The following is a 26478-nucleotide window of genomic DNA, read 5'->3' as shown; positions in this document are numbered from 1 at the left end:
GGTAGGGAGGGTTTAGTTTTTTTTTTGGTAGGTATATATGGGTTGGCACAACATCAAGGGCTGAAGGACCTGTAGTGTTCTGTATCCTACGGGGCCGAATCAACGATGGAGGGCTGCCATTCCCGTCCTTTGGGAGTAGAGCTTGATATGCCATTGCAATAGCTTGCAGATGGCACACCAGCCCTACAAATGCAGACATCGATTAAATAAAATGATACAAACAATGGAGGATGGCGCAGCTTAAGGCCAGCATATGAACCTTATTTTTCTGCGATTATAAACAATGCTGATTGGTTCCTATTCCGTGCTCACTTCAGTCCTACCAAGAATGTTTGTTGAAACATAGTCCCACTATCATTGTCTTATGGTATCAGTAGTATTTTCTCATGACAAGTCAGTGCTAATACAAATCAACACATGGCTAATGACTCATCCGTCACAAGGAAAGAGAAACTTGTAGCGGCGGCTACACTACTAACAGAAGGATCGCACAACCAAACGGGTTGAGTTTAGTGAGCAAAAACTGATTTATTGCAGACTGCCTGGCTGATCTTATACTCCCAGCCCGGACCTGGCTGAGAACTGTGCTGGGGGGGCCCCGACGTCACCGGGGTGTCACGTGGGTCCCCAAGCGCGGGCTTCTGAGCCCGATGCTGAGGACGGGAGGAAACCCCCGATGGCGCCATTTTGACCTGCTGCCCTGCCCTGCTGCGTGCATGGCAAGCAGGGCTGGTTCGCCAGCCTAATGGCGTACCACCACACAGCATCCCCCTCCCCCCCCCAGAACTGGCGCCAATGTCCTTTTTTGCCGGGTGGCCTCGATTCTTGGGTTGGGCCACAACTACTGGTTCAGTGGGGTCGAGAAGGGCTGGCTTTAACCTGTCCACCATAAAGAGTTCCCTCTTTTCACCGATGTCCAGTGTGAAAGTGGATTCTGAAAGCTGGATGACTTTGTACAGCCCTTCGTATGGTCTTTGTAGAGGTGCTGTGGACAGGCCCCGCTTGATAAAAATGTACTCTGCAGAGTACAGCTCGCTGGGGATGTAAGAGGCCTGTGTGCCATATCTGGGCAGCAGTGGGGTTGTGAAGAAGTCCAACTGGGCCTAGAGGCGGGGAAGTAGTTCGTACGGTGACTGCTTGGGGTTGTGAGGTGCATTGACGAACTCACCGGGTAGGGCTAGCGGTGCACTGTACACCAGCTCGGCTGATGACACTTGTAGGTCTTCTTTGGGAGTTGAGTGGATGCCCAGGAGCACCCAAGGCAGCTCATCCATGCAGTCGGGGCTGGTGAGGTGGGCCTTAAATGCCGACTTAAGGTGGTGGTGCAATCGCTCAACTAGCCCATTGGCCTGTGGATGATAGGCCATGGTGTGATGTAGCTCGATCCCCAGCCTGTTGGCAAGCTGTGCCCAGAGCACCGAGGTGAACTGGGTGCCCCAATCACTGGTGAGAGATGCCGAACTGGGCATTCCAACCATTCAAAAGCGCTCAGGAGCAGGAGTTCGTGGAGGCATCTGGCATCAGGATCGCCTCAGGCCAACGAGTGGTGCGGTCTACCACTGTTACCTCAAGAATCAGGTAAGGGTCCGACAATGTCCACATGTATGAAGCTGAACCATTCCCGGACGTGTTCAAAATCTCATATGGGCTTTCTGGTGTGCCTGTGTACATTGGAAAAGCTGGCAATGGGTGCAGGTTTTCGCCCAGTCCGCAGCCCATGCCAGACGAAACGTTCTGCCACCATACAGACTGTGGACCTGATGGAAGGGTGGGAAAGATCATGGATATGGTGGAAGACTTGCTTGTGCCACTGCTGGGGAACCACTGGTAGCGGGGTTCCCAAGGAGACATGGCACAGGACGGTGCCCTCTCTGTGAGGAGTCGTGAAGTCCTGGAACCGCAGGCCTGTGATGGCAGCCCTGAAGGCCCGCGTCTCCTCGTCGGACGTCTGGTCCCGGGCGAGCTGCTTGTAGTCGAGGCCGGGTGTCAGCACGCAAATGGCCAGTCGTGAGAGTTCGTCGGCGACCACATTGTCATTACTTGCCTTGTGCCGAATGTTGGTGATGAACTCCAACACGAAGGAGAGGTGACACTGTTGGTGGGCCGACCAGGGATCTCTTGCCATAGTGAGTGCCTGAGTGAGGGGTTCGTTGTTGGTAAAAATGATGAAAGGCCTCCCCTCCAAGAAATAGCAGAAATAACGCACCGCTAGGTACATGCCCAGCAATTCACGGTTGAAAGCACTATATTTGCACTCTGTCGGGTGAAGAAGTTGGCTAAAGAATGCCAGTGGTTTCCACTGTCCATTCACCTGCTGCTCCAGGATGGCGCCGATGGCTGTGGCATCGATGGAGAGTGCCACATGCAGGTCAGTGCATGGGTGGATGAGCAGAGTAGGCTTCGCGAGGGCATCTTTCATAGCTTCGAATGCCCTGGTGGCCTCTGGAGTCCAGGCGTGTTTCTCGTCTTTGGCGTAAATTGACCATACCTGTGAACTCTTGTAGCCCCTTGAGGTTGTCCGGGCGTGGGAACTCCCTGATTGCAGCGATCTTAGTAGCGGCAGGTGTGGCTCCTTTGGCCGTGATGGTATGGCCCAGGAACTGCATGGACCCTTTCCCGAACTGGCACTTGGGCGGATTGATCATTAGGCCGAAGTCGGCCAGTCGAGAGAAGAGAGCGCGCAGGTGAGACTTGTGTTGTGCCCAGTCTCTGCTGGCGACAAGGATGTCATCCAGGTAAATGAGCATGAAATTCAAATCCCTGCCCATTGTGTCCATAAGGCGCTGGAAGGTCTGAGCGGCATTCTTGAGCCCGAATGGCATATATAGGTACTCGAACAAGCCGAAGGGGATGATGATGGCTGTTTTGGGTATGACCTCAGGGTGCACCGGGATTTGGTGATACCTGCGCACCAGGTCAACCTTGGAAAAAACCTTTGTGCGATGAAGGTTGGCAGTAAAGTCATGGATGTGAGGGATCGGATAATGGTCAGGTACTGTCACGTCGTTAAGCCATTGATAATCTCCCCAGAGGCGCCAGCCACCGGAGGCTTTCGGGACCAGGTGGAGTGGTGAGGCCCAAGGACTGTCGGAGAGTTGAATGATCCCCAGTTCCTGCAGATGCAAGAACTCTTCCTTCTCTATCTGGAGCTTGTCCGGCGGGAGCCGGCATGCCTTAGCGTGGACCGGCTGGCCTTGGGTGGGGATGTAATGAAACACCCTGTGGCATGGTGAGGCAGCGGAGAACAGTGGCTTGAGGAGGAATGGGAACTCATCCAGGATACGCTGAAACTCATCCTTGGGCCTGCTGACCGTGGCCATCTGTGGCTGCTCTGTGTGGGAGGCATTGAGGCGAATGGATTGGAAGGTACAGGCATCTACCAGTCACCTACCTTGAATGATGACCAGGAGTCTGTGGGCAACACCCATGATGGCGGTTGGAAGGGACAAAATGGTGAACCTCCATGAGAACTTCCACTGGCTGATCTGGGAGTGGACGGTCTTGTCTCCGTATATTTGGATCTCCATCGAATTGGCTACACGGAGGGGAGATCCTCGAGGTCAGTTCCAGGACTCGATGGCTGTGGCCAGGGTGATGCTGATATGGGCTCCGGTGTCGACGAGGAAGCGTCGGCCACTGACTGAATCCTGCAGGTAGAGAAGGCTATGTTCTTGGCCAGCCGCCGCAGCCATTAACAGTGGCTGGCCTGCTCGTTTCTCTGGAGAAAGCAGGGCTGACAACACTTCCGAGCCTTGGCTCCCCAGCACTGGTGGAAGAAGCAGAGGCCTGAAGTGGATGACTTGCTTCTCGCTATCCTCTTTGAGGCCCCTGCAAGGGCCGGGTGTTCCACCGCAGCGCTAGAGGATGGCTTGGTGTGGTCATGCCCGTGACTTGTAACCTGTTGGATGGCTGAGCCCTTCGGGAATCGTTTGAGATTTTGAGTGACCTTCCTAGGGTCGACAAAGCTCTCCTGGGACAGTAATGGCTGGATGTCTTCAAGAAGATGGTCAAGGAAGATGCTCTCGAAGAGTGGGCAGTTGATGTGATTGCCCATGAGCGTGAGCATCTCGTCCATCAACTCAATTGGAGTTCTGTCCCCCCAAGGCATCGAGGCGCAGCATCCGAGCAGCACGCTGGTGCCTGGAGAGGCCGAGAGAGCCAGTGAGCACCTGCTTGATGGTCCCGTACTTATCTTCCGCGGGTGGGTGCTGAATGAGGTGCAGCACTCGTTTGGGAGTGGTCTGGTACAGGGCGGCAACCATATAGTAAAACATGGTTGAATCTGACGAAATCCAGCGGAGGTGAAACTGCACCTCTGTGTGGATGAGCCAGGTCTTCGGCTCCTGAACCCAGAAGTCAGAAAGCTTGATGGCTTTAGCTTTGATCGAAGGATCGTTCATGTTGGGTTCAAAGTCATTTGAACCTGTTGGGGTCACCAATTGTAGCGGCGGCTACACTGCTAACTGAAGGATCACACAACCAGACGGGTTGAATTTAGTGAGCAAAGTTAATTTATTGTGGGCTGCCTGGCTGGTCTTATACTCCCAGCCCTACCTGGCTGAGAATCACGCTTGGGGACCCCGACATCACCAAGATTGATCAAAGGAAGAGCATGAATGAGCGCCTTATAAAATGTATATTTAGACATGCAGCACGGTAACAGGCCCTTTTAGACTGCGAGCCCATGCTTCCCAATTATGCTGGATTGACCAACAACCAGATGGTAAAACATGGTCAAAGAATTCCGTGGCTTGAGATGGATGAACAGCAACCAAGTTTGTATGCTCATAGGGGACTCTACACCTCTGGGCTATAATCGTGCAGGAGGGGAATGTGGAGGCAAGGAAATTAAATTAAAAGTGTGGACCATAATATTTTCATCCTTGATTTCCAATTATTTAAATGCCATTCAGCAAGGACAGGGTCAAAGCGTGAATGATTTTTCAAGGATGAGGTCATGAAGTAAGGTTTAGGAAGAGGTTGGCTTTAAATGGTAACAGAGTCAGGAATTCAGTAGATGAACTTTAGGGATACAGCAGGGTTACAGGCCCAGAAGCCTGTGATGCCCAAATATATTAATATACCCCAGAAATTTTTGAAGGGTGGGAGGAAATGGCAGCGCCCAGGGGAAACCCATGCAAACATGGGGAGAACTTACAGACAGTGCTGGATTCAAACCCGGTCGCTGCATTGACCGTGCAGCCAATTAAAGTGAGGAAAGATCGAGGCTCCTGACTATTTGGTCCCAGGCAATTCTCACTTTCTGTAAACCCAACCTGCAGATGAGGAATTCACAATAAAATCAAAATTATTTTGATCTCTTCAACTCCATCCCTCGACCAACTGGTGTGGGGGGGAGGGGGGGGATGGAAGGATGTACATTGTCCAGTGTGGCGCTGAAGGTAACGGTCTGAGCCGTAGCCAATGCACTCTCCCACTGCAGATCAACCTCGACAGCACTCGATCCCCAAGCTGCGCTTCAGAAAAGATACTTCAGCAAGGAAATGAGGTTTAAAAACAGAAGGAAGAAATTATCATGGAAATACGCTTTCCCTCAATTGGATTTCCCCCATGGAATGTAGACCTTTTGGTGATTTACAAGCGTGCAAAAGAAGGGCAGAGGGTACAGAGTCATTTAAGGAAGCTTCATTCCATTCCAATCACAAGGCATGCATTCATACTACCCCTCCACTAGTATTTTATTTCCTCCTTGCGTCTTTCAACTCCTCTCCCCCTTCCCCACATCCTCCCATTTCTCGTCGCAGCAGGGACAATTTTACAATGGCCACCGACCTCATCAAAACAACCCCATGCTTTTAACAAATAAAGGTTGCAAAACTTGGATGGGTTATTCCATGGCACGGTGACGCAACGTCTTTCCAGAGTCAATGATCAGGACTTGGTTTCGAAACCCATGCGATCTGTGAGGAGTTGGTACATTCTCCCCATGTCTGCATGGGTTTTCCTCCAGGGGTTCTGGCTTCCTCCCACTGTTTGAAATGCATCAGGGGGTGTAGGTTAATCGGGTTCTCAATTGGACAACATCGACTCGTGGGCCGAAACGGCCTGTTACCGTGCTGTATGTATAAATTTAAATTCTCACTAGTTTCTCAAACCTATTCCCTCAAATAGAAAATGCTTACATGAATGTGGCTAAGGGCCATTCATAATTAACCACAACGTAATATGGAATGTTACATCTCTGAGTTACTTGAGAGACTTCTCAAATTACACTGATGCAAGACTCAAATAACAAAAGAGACTTTACTTACTGATGTCTTCCACCATCTCAGGAAACTGTTCACACACTCTCATATACATACACCCCATAGAGGTGCATTACATTTACTACAATGAGAAGGGTGTATTCCTACACAGTTACAAAATAGCTCACCCTATCCTGACTATATAACACTGAATAACCAAGAACAAAAATCCATCGCATCTGTGCTGACTCCTAACTTGGTAACCCAAAATTAATGGTATTACCTTTACCACCAACCCCATCCCTCCCCCCAACTTCCCCCTCTCCTGAGCAGTGTGTGACAGACTGCAAAAACTACTCCATGCAATAAAGCATTTAGCATTCCAACAATCTTTGGACTTTAGTTTTCCGCTTGATGAACCTGGGCAATTTGCATCACACAGTGTTTTGGATGGATAATCATTACAGTGAAATAAGAGTATTTAAAATAGTCTTTCAACTCCATAAAACAATGTGTTCCAGTTTATTGCTCAGATGGGTTTCGGACTGTTGGACTGAAGTCCAATCTATCCACCGCAACATGGCTCAAAATTGCAAAGCAAACAGTTTCCGATTGAACTTGAAGCATTTTGTTAACCTGCTGTGATCAAACCATTAAAAGACTTGGGATATTTTGCTGTGTAAAGGGGCCAATTTGCTCTTTGACCAGCTGCGTTTCTCCAACATTGTGTTTTTACATTTTTTGTAAAATTTACTGCCAGTTATACATACATTTGTTCAAGGAACGATCTATTTTCCAAAAGTAACACTATTCACAATAAAACTATGTTTAGCAAGGGTTTTCCCTTATTCAGATAGACTGCTCATTGCTACATTAATTCTCCAATTTGCTACGTTATACTTTGGCCACCACCCCTTGCAGTTACCCCCCCCCCCCCCCGCCTCTCTGTTGCTTGAGGGACTTCCCCTCCTTCCCTCCACAGGTCTCAGCCCCTCAATAGCCAGTAGTGGAAGGGCTCCAGACGGTGGTCCTTCCCCACAAAGCCCTCGCGCTGGCTGCGCCGAGCCTCGGGGTGTCCTTCCGCACGCACACCTGAAGCCTGGTGCTGGAAGACCAACAGGTTTTAGGCTGTCCGAAGGGAGTTTATCCACCGGGGCGATGATCTCCCAGCAGGTCTGGATGTCTGCCTCTGCGGGCGCCCCCCCGGGAGTGCCCATGGGTTGATATCACAGGCATATATGGCTCTTCTCCAATTGCTCCAAACTGAGATGTTAGTTAAAGTGACCCCCACATTAAATCAGATGGTGTGAGAAGCAGAATGTCATGAATATGGGTCACAAAATGTGTTGCTTTGCGGCAGCATTAAAGGAGCAAATTACATTTCCATAAATACACTGTTTAAATAACAGAGTGGGGCGGCACGGATGGCGTAGCAGTTCGCACAACGTTGTTACTGCGCCAGCGATCGGGACCGGGATTCAAATCCCGCGCGGTCTGTGAAGGGTTTGTATGCTCTCCCCGTGTCTGCATGGGTTCCCCCCCAACCCCAAGGGCTCCAGTTTCCTCCCACTGTTGGAAACATACCGGGGATGTGCACAGGGCCGAAAGGGCCTGTTACCGTGCTGAATGTCTAAATTTAAATTAAACATTTAAAGTTAAGAACATTGCGGCTGCAAGCAATTAATTAAACTGAACATGGCTCTGATGAGGCTATCAGGTGGCTGCGTGGAGAATGATTAGAATGCAATCTTATCAATTCCTGGGATAAAAAAGAACACGTTGGACTGGCCAGTACTCCAGAAACTAGAGGAACAAGAGGAAACCTCATTTAAATGTGCAAGAGACCTTAACAGGGGAGATGATGAAATGACATACAACATTACAGCAGAAAAACATGACATTTGTCTCTTCTCGCCTGTGGCAATTCATTATTCTGCCTGGTCACACTGACCCAAACCCAGTCCATATCCCTCCCATCCCTGTACCTGTCCAAATTTTTATTGAATGTTAAAATTGAACCCGCGTTCACCACTTCAGCGGGCAGCTCGTTACACTCTCCCACCATTCTGTGTGAAGAAGTTTCCCATAAACCAGTGGTTCTCAGCCTTTTTCTTTCCACTCACATCCCACTTTAAGTCATCCCTGTGCCATTGGTGCTCCCTTACTAATCACTTAAGGTGGGATGTGAGTGGGAAGGGAAAGTTAAGAATCACTGCTCCAGACCCAAATGTTACTGAAATATTTGCCTTGAGAAAAACTGTCATTGCCCCATTTCCTTTGGAGTTCTGAAACCATGCACATAATGAGTCAAAGAGGGGGACGATTAAAACAATGGTTTTCAACCTTTTTCTTCCCACCCACATCCCTCCTTAAGCAATCCCTCACTAATCACAGAGCATCGATGGGATAGAGAATATTTAAAGTGGGATGCGAGTGGAAAGAAAAAGGTTGAGAACCACTGGTTTCCACTTTCACCCTTAATCCATGTCCTTTGGCCTGTATCTCACCTAACCTACTTGCATTTACTCTATTTGTACCCCTCATCATTTTGTATACATCCCCTCAGGCTGGAGCTAGAACTAGGTCTCATATTAGCCATCATTTGGAATTATTAACAAGGCTGCAGTTGACAACTTGGTGACTGCCATTTGAAGGTAAAATTCAATTCACAGGTACAGCACAGTAAACAGTTATACAAGATCTTGGTTAGACTCCCCCTTGAATGATTGTGTTCAGTCTGGTCACTTCACGACTAGAAGGATGTGGGTGCAATGGAGGGGATGCAGAAGAGATTTACAAGGATACTGCCTGGATTAGAGAGCATGTCTATTGAGGATAGGTTGAGTGAACTTTTTATAAAATTTTATTTATAAAAATTTAGACCTATAGCACAGTAACAAGCCCTTTTGGCCTACGACCCCATGCCACCCAATTAACCTACAGCCCCTGATGCATTTTAGAGGGTGGGAAACCCACACAGACATGGGGAGAACGTACAAACCCCTTTCAGACAGCACTGGTCGTTGGTGCTGTAACAGCTAGGCAAACCGTACCACCCAAGGAACTACGGCAACTGGTGTTCCCAAGCAGTCCAAGTCCTGACCAGGCCTATGACTGCTTCCGAGATCAGACGAGTTTGGGCATTTTCAGGCTAATGTGGCCATAGCAAATGTGGTCTTGGAGCTCCGGAGTCACCTGACGGAGGCGTACAAGATCAAGAGAGGTTTTGACCGCATGGATAGCCAGGGGACTTTCCCCAGGGCTGAAGTGGGCCTAGTTTAAGGTGCTTGGGAGCAAGAGCTAATTGTTTTCTCCCACCATGCTGATTTCAATGCTCCATGTCCTAAACGTTAGTCATTGCTAACATTTTGGCTCATTTTTTAAACCACAGGTATGATTGCATTTCAATTTTTGCTTCAAAGCCCAAACAAATGTGAACCTCATGAAACCATTCGCAATAAAAAAGCTACACATCGATTTCAAACCAAAAAAAAAACTATCGCCCACCAGTCCTGACGCACGATGATTGATACTGAAGATAATCTTTTGAGTAATGGGCCTGTTTTCGGCAATTACATTTTTGTTTCCTTCCTGTAAAACTCTGCAACAGTTTCTATAATTACATTCCAAAAATGAATCTGCTCTGACTCAACTCTATTAAACTTCCCTTTTGCAGAATGCAGCAGACAAGTGAAACCAAAGGTTTGACAACAGCTTCTGTGACATGCCCAGAGGTGTGAATGATACAGCTGAGCATTCAGTCTGATCTTTCAAACCACATGAAATAATGTTTCTCAGCAAGGGATTCGAGTTTATCATCATGACTGTACACATACAACCTGATTAAACAACATTTCTCCAGGTTATGGTCCACCATACAGCACACAATGGTCACATTCATAAAAATATAATCCAAAACAAATGTATAAATATTCTGGAATAATTTACTTGGTTTCTTTTAAAAGAGACCCAAGGTTATAGGATACGGTTCATCAATCTCACAGCCTGTGAGAAGAAACTATTTCCCAGGCTGAAATCCTGATTTACCTCCTTCCTAACGCTAGGTCAAAGATCCTGTGTGATGGATGATAGGGATTCTCAATAATTCTTTAAACCCTTTTTTAAGCAACACTCCTGGTGAGCGACATCAATAAAGGGAGACCCTAGCGATCCTTTCAGCTGCTTTGACGATCCCCTGCATTGGCTTCCAGTCCAATGATATGCAGCTACCATACCGCCCAATAATGGTTTAATCCTCAGGGGGTGGGTGTAGGCGTTGCTGCACCTTCCTGACTAACGAGGCGGCATTGTGGGTCCAGCATCAGTCAACAACATGCCAAGAAAAATCAATCAGGACAAGGACGTTTTTGCCTGTATTGACAAATGGTCTGGAATTTTATAAGCAGGCGAACATTGGTTTCTGCCAACAAACTCAAGGACATGATGAGTAAATCCTTCGGCGATGAATGCCCACACTGTTCAGGACTGTTTCTATGCCTGTGGAGCAGTTGGAGAAAGACTATGAATCACAGTTGGGTGGTACAGAAACAGTAGATAAGAGATGGCCAACAGGTTTCAAGCAGACCTGAATCTTCCACTCAGATTCAAAAGGGGTGTGTGTGTGTGTGTGTGTGTGTGTGTGTGTGTGTGTGTGTGTGTGTGTGTGTGTGTGTGAGAGAAATAATTCTGCAAGGTTCAGTAATGCAGAGGGGAAAAAACCTTTGCTTGAAACAGCTCGTCTATCGTGAAGAAGGGACAGCCCCCAGATTCTAACGCCTTGCACATATTCTGGCATTGCTTGGAAATGTACGAGGAAAATGAATAATTTCTTTATCTTTGGTTTCCATCATTGGGGAAGTGAAGAGGGTTACCGTTATTTATTCCGGCAAAGCCATCTCAAGAAGCCACTTCAATAAGCTGGGTGGCAGAGAGGGAAGGATAGCCACAGAGATAGAGAAAAGTAGCTTCAAGAGCCTTCCAGGTGTTGGAGGAGAAACACAGGCCAAGTTGCTGGTAAAAAGGCAGAGGAGCTTGACAGGCCTCTTAGGAGGTAAAGATAATCCGCAACATCGAGAACACTAACCAAGAAACAGACAGGAAGCTGCAGCTTTTAAGATTACGAAATGCAGTTTGCTCTTTCACCAAAACCAACCCTTCCATCGACTCTGTCAATATCTCTGGAGAGCTGCAGCTCTCCACTGCACCAGAGTCAAACGCTCTTCTCTTCCCCCCCCCCACCCCCACCACTTACTTTTCATGAGGCAGAAGGTACACGAGCTTGAAACCAAGAACCTCCAGAGTCATGGAGAGTTTGTTTCATGCTGATACTGGACACCTGAAGGAACATCTCCATTGAACGTCATGACTTAGAACCAGGCCCTTCAGCCCATCTGGTCCATGCTGAACTATTTCTCCTTGTGACCTTGAAACACTGATGTCCCATTACTTTGTTGCATGACCTTCTGAGTTTCTCCAACCCACTGGGAAAGGCTGGTGGTTTTGCTAGCTGCACTGTTTCTGTATTTTTCTCTGAACCCTGCACTCTAACACCAATCGCTTGTCCTTATGGCACCACTTGCTGGATCAGTTGGATTGCCTGAACGCGGCACAAAACAAAGTTTTTCAGCACATTTTGGCGCTCGCGACAATGAAACAGTGGCATTTTCTTTCTCTGGAGAAACCAGGACAAACTGAAGCAGGAAACAGTCAAAAGGTGGGAGAGCATGGAAACCTCATGGCCTGATAACATAAGCAATCTTCTGCCACGTCTTGACACTGTTTTCCATAAAAGAAATGACCACGTTTGCACAATAGATCGGAAACAAAAATATCCGGTGTACAAGGATCGTGCAGAAATAAAATGCTGACAGGATTTGTGGAGATTAAACAAGTCTGTAGACTTTGTGATTGTACTTCAATACATAAAGGTGCTGGGGAAACTCAGCAGCGTTGCCTACGCAACAAAGGTACATCCAATGTTTCAGGCCTGAGCCTATCAAGGTGCAGAATGAGCGAAAAGCAGGCAGACGCCCAAGTGGAGGAAAAGGGACAGGAGCAGAAGCCCAGAGGCAAGAGGTGGAAGGGCAGAAGGAAAAAGCCCTGAGGTGACAGGTCTCTGAATGAAGAGGGTTGGGAAAAAGTCGAAGTTAATGGCACCAGGTTGGATCTGCGGAGAGAGATTACTTAAAGTGGTTTGTGTGTAGAGGAAAAAAGGTTGAGAAACACTAGTGTTGAATATTAGACAGGAAAGTCTAGCAGGTGCTACAATGCTCGTGCATTACACAAAGGTGCTGCAGAATCTCAGCAGGTCATGCACCTAAAGGAGTGGTTTTCAAACTGCCCCCCAACCTCACATTCCACCTTAACTAATCCCTATGCCATCGGTGCCCTGTAATTAGTAAGGGGTTGCTTAAGGTGGGATGTGAGTGGAAAGGGAAGGTTGAGAACCACTGCTCTAGACCCAATTGTTACTGAAATATTTTGCTGAGACAATTGTCATTGGCCTATTTCCTTTGGAGTTATCACATGAAAAAAGGAACAGAAGCAGGCCATTTGGCCCATTGAGTCTGCTCTGTGAAACCTCCCTGAGCTAAACTGTTCTCGCATCTAGTTCCAAGTTCCGGCCTTGTCCGCATATCCCATGATACCCTGACTAATTAGATACCTTTCAATTTCCCCTTTAAGTTCCCCCAAAGATCCCGCCTCCACAGCTGCATGTGCCCACAAATCCATTACCCTCTGGCTAAAGAAATTTCTCCTCATCTCTGTGTAAATGGGTACTTTTTAATTCTGAGATTGTGCCCTCTTGTCCTGGAATCACCCAACAGGGGAAACATCTTATTTACATCCACTCTGTCCAATCCATTCATTATTCAAAATGTTTCTATGAGATCCCCTCTCATTCTTCTATATTTCAATGTGCAGAGTCCAAGAACTGCTCTAAGTCTTTCTCATATGATAGCCCTTCCATTCCTGGAATCATTCTGGTAAATTTCCTCTGTACCCTCTCCAACCTTGAAGATGATCTCCAATATCTTTCCAACTACCAAAGTCAGACTAATAGCCCCACAATTTCCTTTTTTATGCCTCCCTCCTTTCTTAAACAGCAGAACTACATTTGTGACCTTCCAATCCTCGGGAACCATGCCAGCGTCTATAGATTTCTGGAAAATCAATTCCAAGGCCTCCACAATCTCCAAGGGCACCTCCTTCAGAAGCCAATGGGTGCACCTCATCCGGTCCTGGAGACTTACCTACTTTTAGACCATTCAGCTTACTAAGCACTTGTAATCCTGACTGTACTTAATTCTATTCCCGGAGACCACTGAATATCAGGTGATATTGCTACTGCCCTCCATAGTGAAGACTGGAGCAAAATATCCATTTAGTTCCTCTACCATCACCCATTATAATTTCTCCAGCTTAATTTTCACTTTTCCCTTTATCTATGTCTCTCTTTTACTTTTTATATGTTTGAAAAAACTCTTAGTATCCATTGTAATTTCCTTTCATAATTCATGACTTTCTTTGTCTCACTAAACATTTCCCATTCCTTTGCTTTTCCAGTAATTTTTCCGACCCTGTCTGCCCTCCCTTTTGCTTTTGTGTTAGTCCTCATTAGCCACATCTGCGTCATTTTACCATTCATAATTTTTCTTTCCCTTGGAATATGTATTTTCTTTATTTCTTGCAGAAATATCGACCAATTCTGTGTCAATTAGGTACGATTAAAATGGTGATGTTTCAAACCTTTTTCTTTCCACTCACAAACTACTGAAGCAATCCCTTACTAATCGCAGAGCGTTTAATGGCACAGGGATTGCTTAAGGTGGAATGTGAGGGGGCAGTTTGAAAATCACTGATCTAGAGGAAACAGGATCGGCATCCCTCAAAGAGATTTGGCAGCGGAGCATCTGAATGGATCTAGAGAGAAAAGTCTACGGACACTAGAATTCTAGTGCAAGACACGAGAGTGCTGGAGAAACTCAGCATCCTTAGGAAGCAAAGGGTATCCAACGTTTCAGGCCTGAGACGTTAATCAAAGTAGGAGCAAAAAAAAAAGCAGGCAGGTGGTGGGGAAGGGGAGGGCGGAGGACCGGCTAACAGGCAAAAGATGGGAGGGCAGAAGAGAGAAAAAAGCTGAGGTGCTGGGGCAGCAGGTAGCTCGGAATGGAGAGGGAAGGGAAGGGGGTGGGGAGCTGGAGGAAAGGAGGCAGAGGGGTAAGGAAAGGGAGAGACTCAGGGGAGAAGTTTAACAGAAACTGGAGAATAGATGTAACTGCCATTTGGTTGGAGAGTGCCAAACGGAAAATTAAGTGTTGTTCAAAGGGCTCAGGTCCAAAACATTGATTACCCATTTCTTCCTATAGGTGCTGAGTTTTACCAGCACTTTTGCACTAGTCCAGCGGTTCTCAACCTTTTTCATTCCACTCACATACAACTTTAAGTAATCCCTATGCCTTCGGTAATTAGTAAGGGATTGGTATGTGAGTGGGAAGGGAAAGTTGAGAATCACTGCACCAGACCCAATATTTTTCTAAAATATTTTTCTTGAGAAAAATTGTCATTAGCCCATTTCCTTTGGAGTCCTGAAATGGTGCACATAATGAGTCAATTAGGAACAAATAAAAGAGTTGTTTTCAAACTCTTTCTTCCCACCCACATCCCACCTTAAGCAATCCCTTCCTAATTCTAATGGCATAGGGATTACTTAAAATGGTAGGTGGGTGGAAAGAAAAAGGTTGAGAACTACTGCCTTAGGAAATAATGTTGTCTCTCCGAGAGAATATATACTTGTCCCTGCTGAATGTATTTTGTTTTCTTCTGCAGAGATGGTCGTGAACCATTTCTGCTGGCCAGAGCGCTCAAGGCTGTCCACATACAAAAGAATCCTCCACAGTGGTCAGGCTGCCTCAAGGTCGGGCAGACACCTTCCCTTCAAGAGGGGACACCAGATCTTCTGGTGTCAACTGTGCCAAGGTGAGAAGTTCACCTGCTCTCACAAGGTTAACCCAACCACAGTGGTTGCAAAAAATTTTTAGCAATGTAAGTTAAGCCAGAGGAGATGAGTCCTCCTCGCCATTATTGGCTAAAGAAATTCCTGGGCACACTGCATTCCTGAAGTTGTGCCCTCTCATCTTTGACTCCCCCAACCTGGCCACATCTACTCTCTGGGCTTTTCAACATTTGAAACGCTTCTATGAGGTCCTCCCCCTCCTCCCCACCCACCCCCCCAAATTCTTCTGAACTCCAAGGAGTACAGTCCAAGACTTGTCAAACTTTACCACCATTCAAAGCACAGTAACCTATCCAGATGACACCCTGGAGATCCATGGACTATCAGCGTGAGAGCGTGCATTTAAATCAATGATTTGTCACTGCACAAACTAACAGCAGAGCTTGGATTAAACATCACCAGGAATTAACAATATTATTGGATTACAATTTCTCAGTGGTTGCAAAATACGGACCAACCATAATAATTTGTGCGCAAAATGTCTCCGAAAATTTGAATGCCCACATACATTAACAAGGACAAAATGAGAGCCAGTCAATCAAATTGTACAACTTTTAAAGATAAAGAAAAGGCAAATGGTTGGTGGGGGGGCAGGGGAGTTATTCAAATTCAAGAGGCCTGTGAGTATTTGCAAATAATGATTTCCCTCACACACTGCGCATGAGAAGCCCAGCTTTGCAATGTTAATTAAATCTAGGGGAAAATCTGTGAATTTGCCGTTGGTACTCTGGTATATAGAAGCATAGAACATTACTACACAGAAACTGGCCCTTTGGCCCTTCTAGTCTGTGCTGGACTATTTTTTGCCTAGTCCCTCTGACCTGCAATCAGTCCATACCCCTCCCATCCATATACCTGTCCAAGTTCTTCTTGAATGTTATAATTAAGCCCGCAATCACCACACACCCACCAATCTCTGTGAAGAAGTCCCCGCTAAACATTTCCCCTTTCACCTTTAACCTGTGTGCTTTAGCTTATATCTCAACTACCATCAATGGAAAAAACCTATACACTTGTACTATTTTGGCCCCTCATAATTTTAAATACTTTATTCAAATCATTCTTCTTTGCTCCAGGGAATAAAGTCTTAACCTGATTAACCTTTCCTTGTAACTCAGTTTCTGAAGTCCAGGCAACATGCTAATAAGTCTTCTATCCCCTCTTTCTATTTTACCTGTGGTTAGGCAACCAAAATTACGCACAATACTCCGAATTGGGCCTCACCGATGTTTTATAAAACTTTACCATAACGTCCCAACTCCTAAACTCAATATTTTGATTTATGAAGGCCGATATGGCAAAAGCCCTCTTTATGACCCTATCCACCTGTGATGCCACTTCCAGGGAATTTCACCCGAGTCCATCTGTGTCTCCAGCAGGCACCAGAGTCAAAATGGAGACATTAGCGCTGGGATGCATTGCCTCCAGCGGCAGCCTGTCCCCACCATTCCTGCACAAGAAAGAAAGTTACGGATGTAAAGAGCAGTGGCTCCTTGCTGTGGTTTCGATGGCCACAAGGGACAAGGTATATTCCACTGTCGCCTCATGGTTGGGAGTGAAGTTGGGAAGGGAAGGAAGAGGGAAGAGAAGTAGGGAGGAAAAAAAGTCCCCCTCTCTAACCCCGCGCAGGGCTCAAATTCTTGATGGGTTGATGACTCTGGGAATCGCATTGTCATCTATTTTGAACATCCAACTCTGGCCTGATGTACAGCTCAGCAAAAATGATATAAAAGGCACCCTGAAAGAGCATTTGACTACAACTATTTTGTAATCAGGTCAAAGCTAAATAGGGAGCACCACACCACAATCACCACATCAGGCGAGGTGGCACGAGGTGAAGAGCAATAGCTCCCTGCACTTTGGCCCGGCAATGATGGCACCAGCCGCAATTGCAGGGGGAAAGGGAGGTTTCTCATTTCGTTCGCTGCTTCAGAGGTTAGTCCTGTGAGCTCTTCAAAGGAGTGAAGCACTAAAGTCTGCAGACTGGAGTAAAACACACACAGACCTGCTGGAGGGATCAGCCTGTCTCACAGCGTCTATAGGAAGTGTGACAGAGAATTTCAATATGTTTTTGGGAGATAAATTAGGAAAGGTTTGTTAGAGTAGGCCATAGACAAACACTTTAAAACAGACCTTATTTAAAATACTGGAGCTCTGCCCCATGCTAGTCATGTTGGGGCCAACAGTCTTTGCAAGAACTTTGTAGAGTGCCCAAGAGACTTCACTAATAGATTGTTTACAAAAAGGCAACAGATGAAAGAGCATGTCGGAGCCACTTTCTGTCTGGAGGTGAGCTTGCTGTTCTAAGAGGGTCATGTGGTATTGCAAGCAGAGAGAGTCAAACAGGCTTTTCTCAGTGTGTGTGAGGGAGAGAGAGAGAGAGAGAGAGAGAGACTGAGAGATCATTTCTACAGTGTAACAGTCAGTAACAGCAGCTGGGACTGGAACAGGACAAGGTGGCAGACTTGTGGAAAACCCCATTTGGAAGATGAGTTCGTATTTCAGCCTGGTCAAAGCCCTTGTGGTTGACACAAGAGAAGACTGGCTGTCTAATGTTTCATTTGGAATAAGTGAAACAAAAAGGAACTCTGTGGTGACCTGAAAGAAAGAGGTTATCATCTGGAGAACCCTGAACAGGCAAGTTTCATCAACAAGACACTGAGGTGACTGATGGAAGTACATCAGTTGTGGATGTCCTGGAATAATAAATCTCTCTCTGAAAACCGACAAGAACCTTCCTCAGTGGTAACCATTTACCTTTCAAGCACCAAAGCCTGGTGAACTTTATAAATGTTAAATTCTGTGCACAGTATAAGAATTGCCTGCAACCAGTGAATTTGGAGGAGTGAGAAGTGATACTGAACTAGGAATCAAAGAAGTTTTCTGAACTTACACACACATTACATACACATGTCCTTAGAATTAGAAGGGGGTTAAGTTAGGTTAGTTAAGTCAATATTGATACATTAAAGTGTGATTCTATTTTCATGTTTAAAGATAATTAAAAGCAACTTTTGTTTAAGTAACCATTTGTCTTGGCGAAAATCTATTGCTGCTGGGTTTTGGGGTCTATTTTGAACATCCAACTCTGGCCTGATGTTCAGCTCAGCAAAAATGATATAGAAGGTACCCTGGAAGAGCATTTGACTACAACTATTTTATAATCAGGTCAAAGCTAAATAGAGAGCCACCACACCACAATCACCACATCGGGCAAGGCGGCACGAGGTGAAGAGCAATAGCTCCCTGCACTCTGCACGGCAATGATGGCACAGAAGTAATCTTAAAAGGCACCCTGGAAGAGCAGAGGTAATCATAAATCACTGACGTTTTGGGTCTGAGCACTTCTTAAAGGTACAAGCAAAGAATAGGAAGGCATCTGAATAAAGAAGCAAAAAGCCACCTTTTGACTTGTGATCTGGACACTTGCCCCTCCCATTCTTTCCTCCCCTTTTTTCTCTCTGGTCTTTATTCTGACACCTTCCTGATACCTTGACAAAAGGTTCAAGGTTGAAATGTCAGTAATATATCTTTACCTCCTATGGACGCTGCGAGACTGCCTGATTTCCTTCAGCATTTCTGAGCATGTTTTAATCAGTCCTTCAAAGGAGATGGCTCACCATGTAGGCACAGTGTAGGATTGGAGGCTTTGGCTCGAGAGGGGCCCGCGAGATAAAGCGGAGGACTTTTTAAAGGCAAGATCTTTTCATAGGAACCTGGAGTAGGAAGGAGAAGTAGAAGCTAGGGCAGCAGAATGCTCCAATTTCAGGATGTGGGAAATCTGGAACAACGCAAGTATTCCTGATGACTGTACCTGCAAGATGTGCATCCAGCTACAGCTCCTTACAGACTGTGTTGGGGACTAGAGCTGGAGCTGGATGAGCACCAGATCATTTGGGAGGCAGAGGGAGTGAAGGGCAGAAGTTATAAGGAGGCAGTCACACCCAAAAGGCAGATAACTGGGTGAATGTTAGGAGAGGGAAGGGGAATAGGCAGTCAGTACAGAACACCCACATTGCCATTCCCCTCAGCAACAAGTACTCTTTGGATACTGCAGAAGGGGGTGAAGGGGGATGACCTCTCTGGGCTGCAGACTGATAGTGTTGCAGTTGGTTCTAAGTATCAAAAGGGAAGGGTGAAGCTACGTAGAGTGATAGTCAGAGGGGATTTGATAGGGGAACGGATAGGCTTCAGAAGAGACTCCAGGACGATGGGCTGCCCCCCAGGTCTGAGCAGTTGCTGAATATTTTAAAGGGAAAAGGTGAGCAGCCACCGGTCATGGTTGATATACCCATGACATAGGCGATAGATGGACCTGCAAAATAAGTTTAGGGAGTTAGGAAAGAGGTTGAAAAGCAATACCCCAGGGTGGTTATCTCTGGATTACTCCCAATGCCATGAGCTAGGGAACCATAGAACACTACAGGACAAACAGGCCATTCGGCCCTTTTAGTCTGTGCCAAAACATCATTCCACTGACATGAACCCATTCCAGAATCCTCCAGACCTCAATTGGATTGATCCAATTTTTTTAAAAATTTTACTTATAGATCCCACACAATCAATTACATTACATACATTTCATTCACAATTTATCATACGCGCCTATTACAAATTTGAAAAAGAAAAAAAAGGAAGCCCGCATTTACCACGTCAGACGCCAGCTCGTTCCAAATTCCCACCACTCTCTGAGTGAAGTTCCCCTTGAACCTTTCACCCTAAAGCCGTGTCCTCTCATGCTTAGAAGGTCAGAAGAGGAAGGTAGCACAGTGGCTGATGAGATGCTGCAGGGGACAGGATCATTGGGAACATTTCTGGGGAAAATTGGTGACCCATAAAAGTGGGACAAGAGGGAGGCCAATATCCTGGCAGGGAGGTTTGTTAATGCTGTTGGTGAGGGGAGAAGGGGGTGTTGGTGAGTGGGGTGAAAGGGTTTTAAACTTGCTTGGTGGGAACCAAAGAGGAAGGAGCACACAAGTAGGGACAGCTGTTAGGGAAGGACAGGCAGGTAGGGCAAAATTGCAGCCACAGGACTGAGGCACAGAGCAACAAGCACTGGGTCCAAATAAAGTGACAAATGCAAAGCTCCGAGTTTTGTATTTGAATGAATGTGGCACAAGAAATAAAGAGAATGGCCTTGTGGCACAGTTACAGGTATGATGTTGTGGCCATCACAGAGTCGTGGCTAAAGGATGGACGTCATTGGGCAGCTTAATACCTAAGGTGCATCGAATAGAAGAGGCAGGTCAGCAGAGGGGGCGTAGTGGCTCTGTTGGCAAAGATTGACCTTAAATCATTAGAAAGAAAGAACATAGAGGGTTGAGTTTAAAAAAAAATTGCAAGGTGGAAAAGACACTGTGGGCAGTTATATACAGGCCTCCAAACAGTAGCCAGGAGGTGGGCAAAAAATTACCACAGAAAACTGAAAAGGCATGTCAGAAGGGCGTCACTGGGGATTTTTACATGCAAGTAGATTGGGAAAATCAAGTTGGCATGGGATCTCAAGAGACCGTGTTGAATGCCCAAGAGGTAGCTTCTTAGAATGGCTTGTGGCCGAGCCAACCAGGGAAGTAGCAATTCTGGATTCCCTATTGGGATTTATAAGCAAAGGTTTACCAGGGAGCTGAAGGCAAGGGAATCTTTCGGCAGCAATGACCATAAGGTAGATAGAATTCACCCTGCAGTTTGAGAGGGAGAAGTAAAAATCAGAGGTGCCCATCGACCAGCGGAATGGAGGGGACCACAGAGAGGAACTGGGAATAAGTTCATTGGAAAGGGACTCTCTTGGGGTGGACTGCAGAGCAACAACTTGAGGGGACTCCATGGGAGAGAATGAAAATACAGGAGACGTGTATTCCAAAATAGAAGAAATATTTGAGTCCAAAAATTACAAATGTGTATGACAAGAGTAGAGAAAGCCAAAGGCAAAAAGGCGTGCGAGGAAGCAAACATTAGTGGGAAGGTAGACGACTGGGGTGCGCTTAAAAGCATACAGAAAGCAAATAAGATGACAATTAGGAAGGAAAAGATGAAATTTAAAAGGAGGTTATCAAATTATATCAAAAAGGATATTGAAAGCTTTTTTTAAAAAAGTATATTAAATGAGCCAAGAGTAGATAGAGGACTGGTAGAAAATGACACTGGAGAAATTGTAATGGGAGACAAGGAAAGAACAGAGGAACTGAATGAGAAGTTTGCATCCATCTTCAGTGTGGAAGCCGCGAGCAGTGCACCTGACTTTCTGGGGTGTCAGGGAAGGGAGGCGAGTGCAGTCACGATCGCCAGGGAGAAGGTGTTTGGCAAAGGTCTAAGGGAAGATGAGTCTCCCAGACCAGAGAGAATGCACCCTCAGGTTCTGAAAGAGGAAGTGATAGAGTTTATGGAGGCAATAGATTCTAGAGTGGCTCCAGAGGGCTAAAAAAATTGCAAAGGACACGCTGCTACTGAAAAAGGGAGAGAGGCAGCAGAAAGGAAATTATTGTTAGCCTAACATTGGTGGCTGGGAGATTGTGGGAGTTGTTAGTTAAGGATGAGGTTATGGAGTACCTGGTGGTGCATGGCCAGAAAAGCCAAAGTGAGCCTGGTCTGTTAAGGAAATATCTTGCCTGATAAACCTCCACCAATTCCCCGCCCCCAAAGAAAACCAGAACCAGGAGAGACAAAGGCGATGCAGTGGATGTTGAGTAGTTTGTCTTTCAAAAAGCCTTCAATAAGGCCGCTTCACAAAAATGAGAGCCCGTCGAGTTACAGGAGAGACAGGACCATGGGCTGATTGGCAGGAGGCAGAGTGGGGATAAAGGGAGCTATTCTGGTTGGCTGTCGTTGCACCACGGGGTCAGCGTGGGGGCCACTTCTCTTTACTAATGATTTGAATTGTAGAAGGGATCACTTTTTGATCAAGTTTGCAGGTGATGCAAAGTGGTAGAGCAGGTAATGAGGAGTAAGTAGAAGGTGGCAAATGAAATACAACATTGGAATGTGTCAGGTCCTGCACTTGGGTGGAAGGGATAAAAAGGCAGACTATTATTTCAATGGGGAGAAAATTCACAATTCAGAGGAGCAAAGGGATGCCCTTAAAACCAGTGGTTCTTAACCTTTTTTCTTCCCACTCAGATCCCACTTTAAGTAACCCCTCTGCCATCGGTGCTCTGTGATTGCTTTTGGTGGGATGCGAGTGGGAAGGGAAGGTTGAGAACCACTGCTCGAGACCCAATTGTGACTGAAATATTTTGCTTGAGAAAAATTGTCATTGGCCCATTTCCTTTGAGAGTTCTGAAACCGTGCACATGACGAGCCAATGAGGGGCAATTAAAACAGTGGTTTTCAACCTTTTTCTTTCCACCATATACCACCTTAAGCAATCCCTTACTAATCACAGAGCACCAATGGCATAGGGATTACTATGAGTGGAAAGAAAAAAAGGTTGAGAACCACTGCCCTAAAGGTTAACCTCCAGGATGATTCAGTGGTGAAGAAGGCAAATGCATTGTGGGCATTTATATCTGAAGGAAATCAATACAAGAGCAGGAATTTGACATAGAGACTTTATAAGGCACTGGAGTACCACATCCTTATTTAAGCAAGGATGTGCTGCCATTGGAGAAAGTTCAGAGAAGATTTACAAGACGGATTCCTGGAATGGAGATTTGCATATAAGGATCGCTTTGATAGCTCTTGGACTGAATTCCTTGGAGTTCAGAAGAACGAGGGGGAACTTCACAGAAGCACTTTAAAAGTTGAAAGGCCTGGACAAAGTAGATGTGTCAAAGTTTTCTCCCATGGCAGGGGAGCCTAGGGCAAGAGGGCACAACTTCAGGATTGAAGGGTGCCCATTCAAAACAGAGATGGACTTCTTTAGCCAGAGAGCCATAAGCCTCCGGAGTTTGCTGCCACGGGTGGCAGAGGAGGCCAAGTCGTTAGGGTGCATTTAAGGCGACATTGAGAGGTATCTGAATTGTCAAAGGTGATGAGGTGTGGGGGTGAGTGGGAGAATGGATCAGCTCACGATGGAATGATGGAGCAGGTGGCCTACATCTTCTGGTCACGTACACTGAATTATAAGGGTATAGGGTAAATGCAAGTAGGTTTTTGCACTGAGAGTAGGTGAGATACAAACCAGAAAACATGAGATAAGGGTGAGGGAAATGTTTAGGGGGAACATCATCACACAGAGAGTAGTGGGAATGTGGAATGAGCTCCATTTTGACATTTAAGAAAAATTTGGCCAGTTGCATGGATGGGAGGGGTAAGGAGGGATATGGACTGGGAGCAGGTCAGTGGGTCTAGACAGTACAGGCTAGGAGGATCAAATGGCCTGATTCTGTGCTCTAACGTTTGATGGGTCTATGTCAACCAAGGCAGGGTACGGGGCACCTTTGTGCTGAGGAGCTCATTAGAAGATGGAGGATACATCTTCCATGAGTCTAGGTATGTTCAAACCCTGTCCCTTATGGTAACTGAAAGTCAGCCCACCTCAAAGAAATAAGGGTATTCCAAAGACTCTGTAGATGACAGAGTGGGCAGGGTGGTGAGGGGGGGTGGGGGTGGGGGACGCATCATTATTCTAGAAAGGGAAAAAGGAGGGGGATGGGGGGAGGAAACAAAATTAAAAGCTTTTCAGCCATTAGATTCTTCCCCACTTTCAGCAACTTTCTACTTCCAAAATGATCAAAGGACAGAATGGACGGCCAGCAGAGATTTGGATAAAAATCATGAAAAATTCCTCACCAGCTTTGCAGTTCACAGTAGGGTGACTGAGCTATTAATTGAACCAACTGCCAGGATGAATCCATCAAAGTCTGAAGGCCAACCACTAAATGTATGTTGCAACCGTGGTTCATTGGACAATTATTTCCTTGGAAAGCCAACTTTAAAGCGGGTATGGGGTCATCACCACAATGACCGCTGAAGTCAGAATCCAAACAAAGGGTTTTTTTTAAACCCTCTGCATGAAGTGCGCTGGTTAACCTGAATGCCAGGATCGTGGCCTGCCACTGTGTCTCTAACGCAGCCGGCTTGTTGCCCGGGGGGAATTAAAACCCCCTTTGCCACAGTCACGTCAAACAAGAGGTAAAGAGTTCAGTCATTTCAGCTTACTGAAGGGGCGGGGGGTGGGGGGGTCGCCACCACTGCGAACTGCCTGCCGCACTTTTCCACAACTCTCACGCGTGGGGTGGGGCGACGTTACCCAGTCCGGTCACGGTGCAGTTACGTCGCCAACCAGAGCTGCACGAGAAAATACATTTTAGAAAAGGGAGAGGATACTTCAAACCCTCCCCACCCCCGACAAGATCCCACGATGCAACGGTTCGTCCGGCAGGCATCGCACGGTAGCCGCACCTTGAGCCCCTTCCCTTCTCCTCGCCCCAGCTCAATGCAATGGCAGGAGTAACACCACGGTTTCACAAGAACAGGGGGGAAGAGAGGCAAAGCCATGACACAGTTGGGGGCTGGCCAAGGCATCACCTGGGGGTGGGGGGGGGGGTGAAAAATTCTTCAGAGTGCAGAGGAACTATTTAGACTCCTGTCTCTAACCCAAGTGTTCTCGGGTGACCTCCTGTCCTGAAGTGGCCGAATTCGCTTCTCCTTCTCCTATTGTTAGAGGCGCTGAGCGTGGCTGATGGCAGCTCCTTGCTTGCCTTTTGGTGGACAAAGGTTGTAGTATATCATGTACATTACATTTTTACTGTATTATTACATGACAATACAAGGGAATCTTGAACCTTTGAATGGAGGCCACATCTTGCAGCCCATATTGGGAAAAAGTGCAGAATCATTATGACACAGAAGGAAATCATCCTGTCCATTGCCCATACAGTCCTATTTCTCTTCTCACTTCCCTTGACCTTCTCTCAAATCTTCATCCAATTACTTTGGAGGTCATAAGTCTCCTCCACTTCAACCAGCCCCCACAGTGCGTTCCAGAACAGAGTTTTTCCCTCATGCCCACCTCATCGGATACCAAATCCGCCCGCCCCCTCCCCTCCCCAATCTCATCATTATAATTCTCCCCTCACCCTACTTCCCTCCAAGGGGAGCAACTCCAGTCATGTTGTGGCCAAAAAAAACAATCATCCCCAGAACCAGGATAGCCACCTGAAAAAAAAAATGAGCCCCCAACCCTCTGCCCCCCAAACCCCCTCCGCCCCCCAAATCCTGTGTGAACAAGTTGCCCGAGAAAAAAAATGAAAGGCAACCTTAATTAAATGGATCAACAGTGTTGAGGTTGGAATGATACAGAACTCTATCAGATACTGTCTCCTCTGTTTGGACAATTCAAACCCTAGCAGCTGTTGCACCAGGAACCATGAGGTTTTTACCTCATCACCTCCCCCCACCACCCTCGTTGACCCCATGGCCAAGAAAGTGGACTGACACGTCTGCTTCCTCAGAGCATCAGAAAATTTGGCCATATGCCATTCTGCCCCGCCATTGAATCATGAACTGATCCATTTTCCCCACTCAGCCTCACTGCCTGGCCTTCTCTCCATAACCATTGATGCCCCTGGCTGGTCAAGAACCTATCAATCTGCCCCCCCAACACCCCCCTGGCTGCATCCAATGACTTGGCCTGTGGACGGCACGGTTGGTGCAGCGCTGCTAATGTGCCAGCGATCGGGGCCAGGGGTTTGAATCCCGTGCTGCCGGTCAGGAGTTTGTACACTCTCCACGTGTCGGCGTGGGTTGTCGCCTGTGGGCTCTGGTTTCCTTCCATACTTCAAAACGTACCAGGGGGTTGTAGGTCAATTGGGTGCAATCGGGGAGCACGGGCTAGTGAGCCAAAATGGCCGGTTACCGCGCTGATTATCAAAGCTTAAAATTTAAACTAATTCCACAGATTTACCACCCTCTGGCTAAAGAAATTCCCATACATTACTGTTCTAAGCAGACACCCTCCAATCCTAAGGTTGTGCCCTCTTGTCCTGGATACTCCCACCATTGAAACAACCTTTCCGCATCTACTCTATCCATGCCCCTCAACATTCTAAATGCAGTGATGAGATTTCTCCCCTTTCACCCCAACCCCTCCCCCCCCCCGCACTCTTCTCCAAAATTCCAAGGAATACGGTGGAAGAGCTGTCAAACGCTCCTCCTAATGATAACCCTTTACTTCCCGATATCATCCTGTGAACCTTCACTGAACCCCCTCCAATGTCTGCACATTCTTTCTTAAACAAGGAGCCCAAAACTGTGCAAAATAATATTGCATTCTCACAGTACTTCCAGCGTTCCTCACCAGGCTTAGTCGAGGTACAG

The 26478-nt window shown here is 46.8% G+C and overlaps 1 protein-coding gene across 1 annotated transcript in view; it reads right to left on the bottom strand.

Annotated features, from left to right (window-relative positions):
- kcnk5a (potassium channel, subfamily K, member 5a) overlaps positions 1 to 26478 on the bottom strand; it is a 57511-nt gene that overhangs the window by 27138 nt on the left and 3895 nt on the right. The window lies entirely within an intron of this gene.

This window comes from Narcine bancroftii, chromosome 6, assembly GCF_036971445.1.
Source record: "Narcine bancroftii isolate sNarBan1 chromosome 6, sNarBan1.hap1, whole genome shotgun sequence".
Taxonomy (NCBI): Eukaryota; Metazoa; Chordata; class Chondrichthyes; order Torpediniformes; family Narcinidae; genus Narcine; species Narcine bancroftii.
Note: the sequence above shows the minus strand (reverse complement) of the source record. Positions and strands in the feature narration are given on the sequence as shown.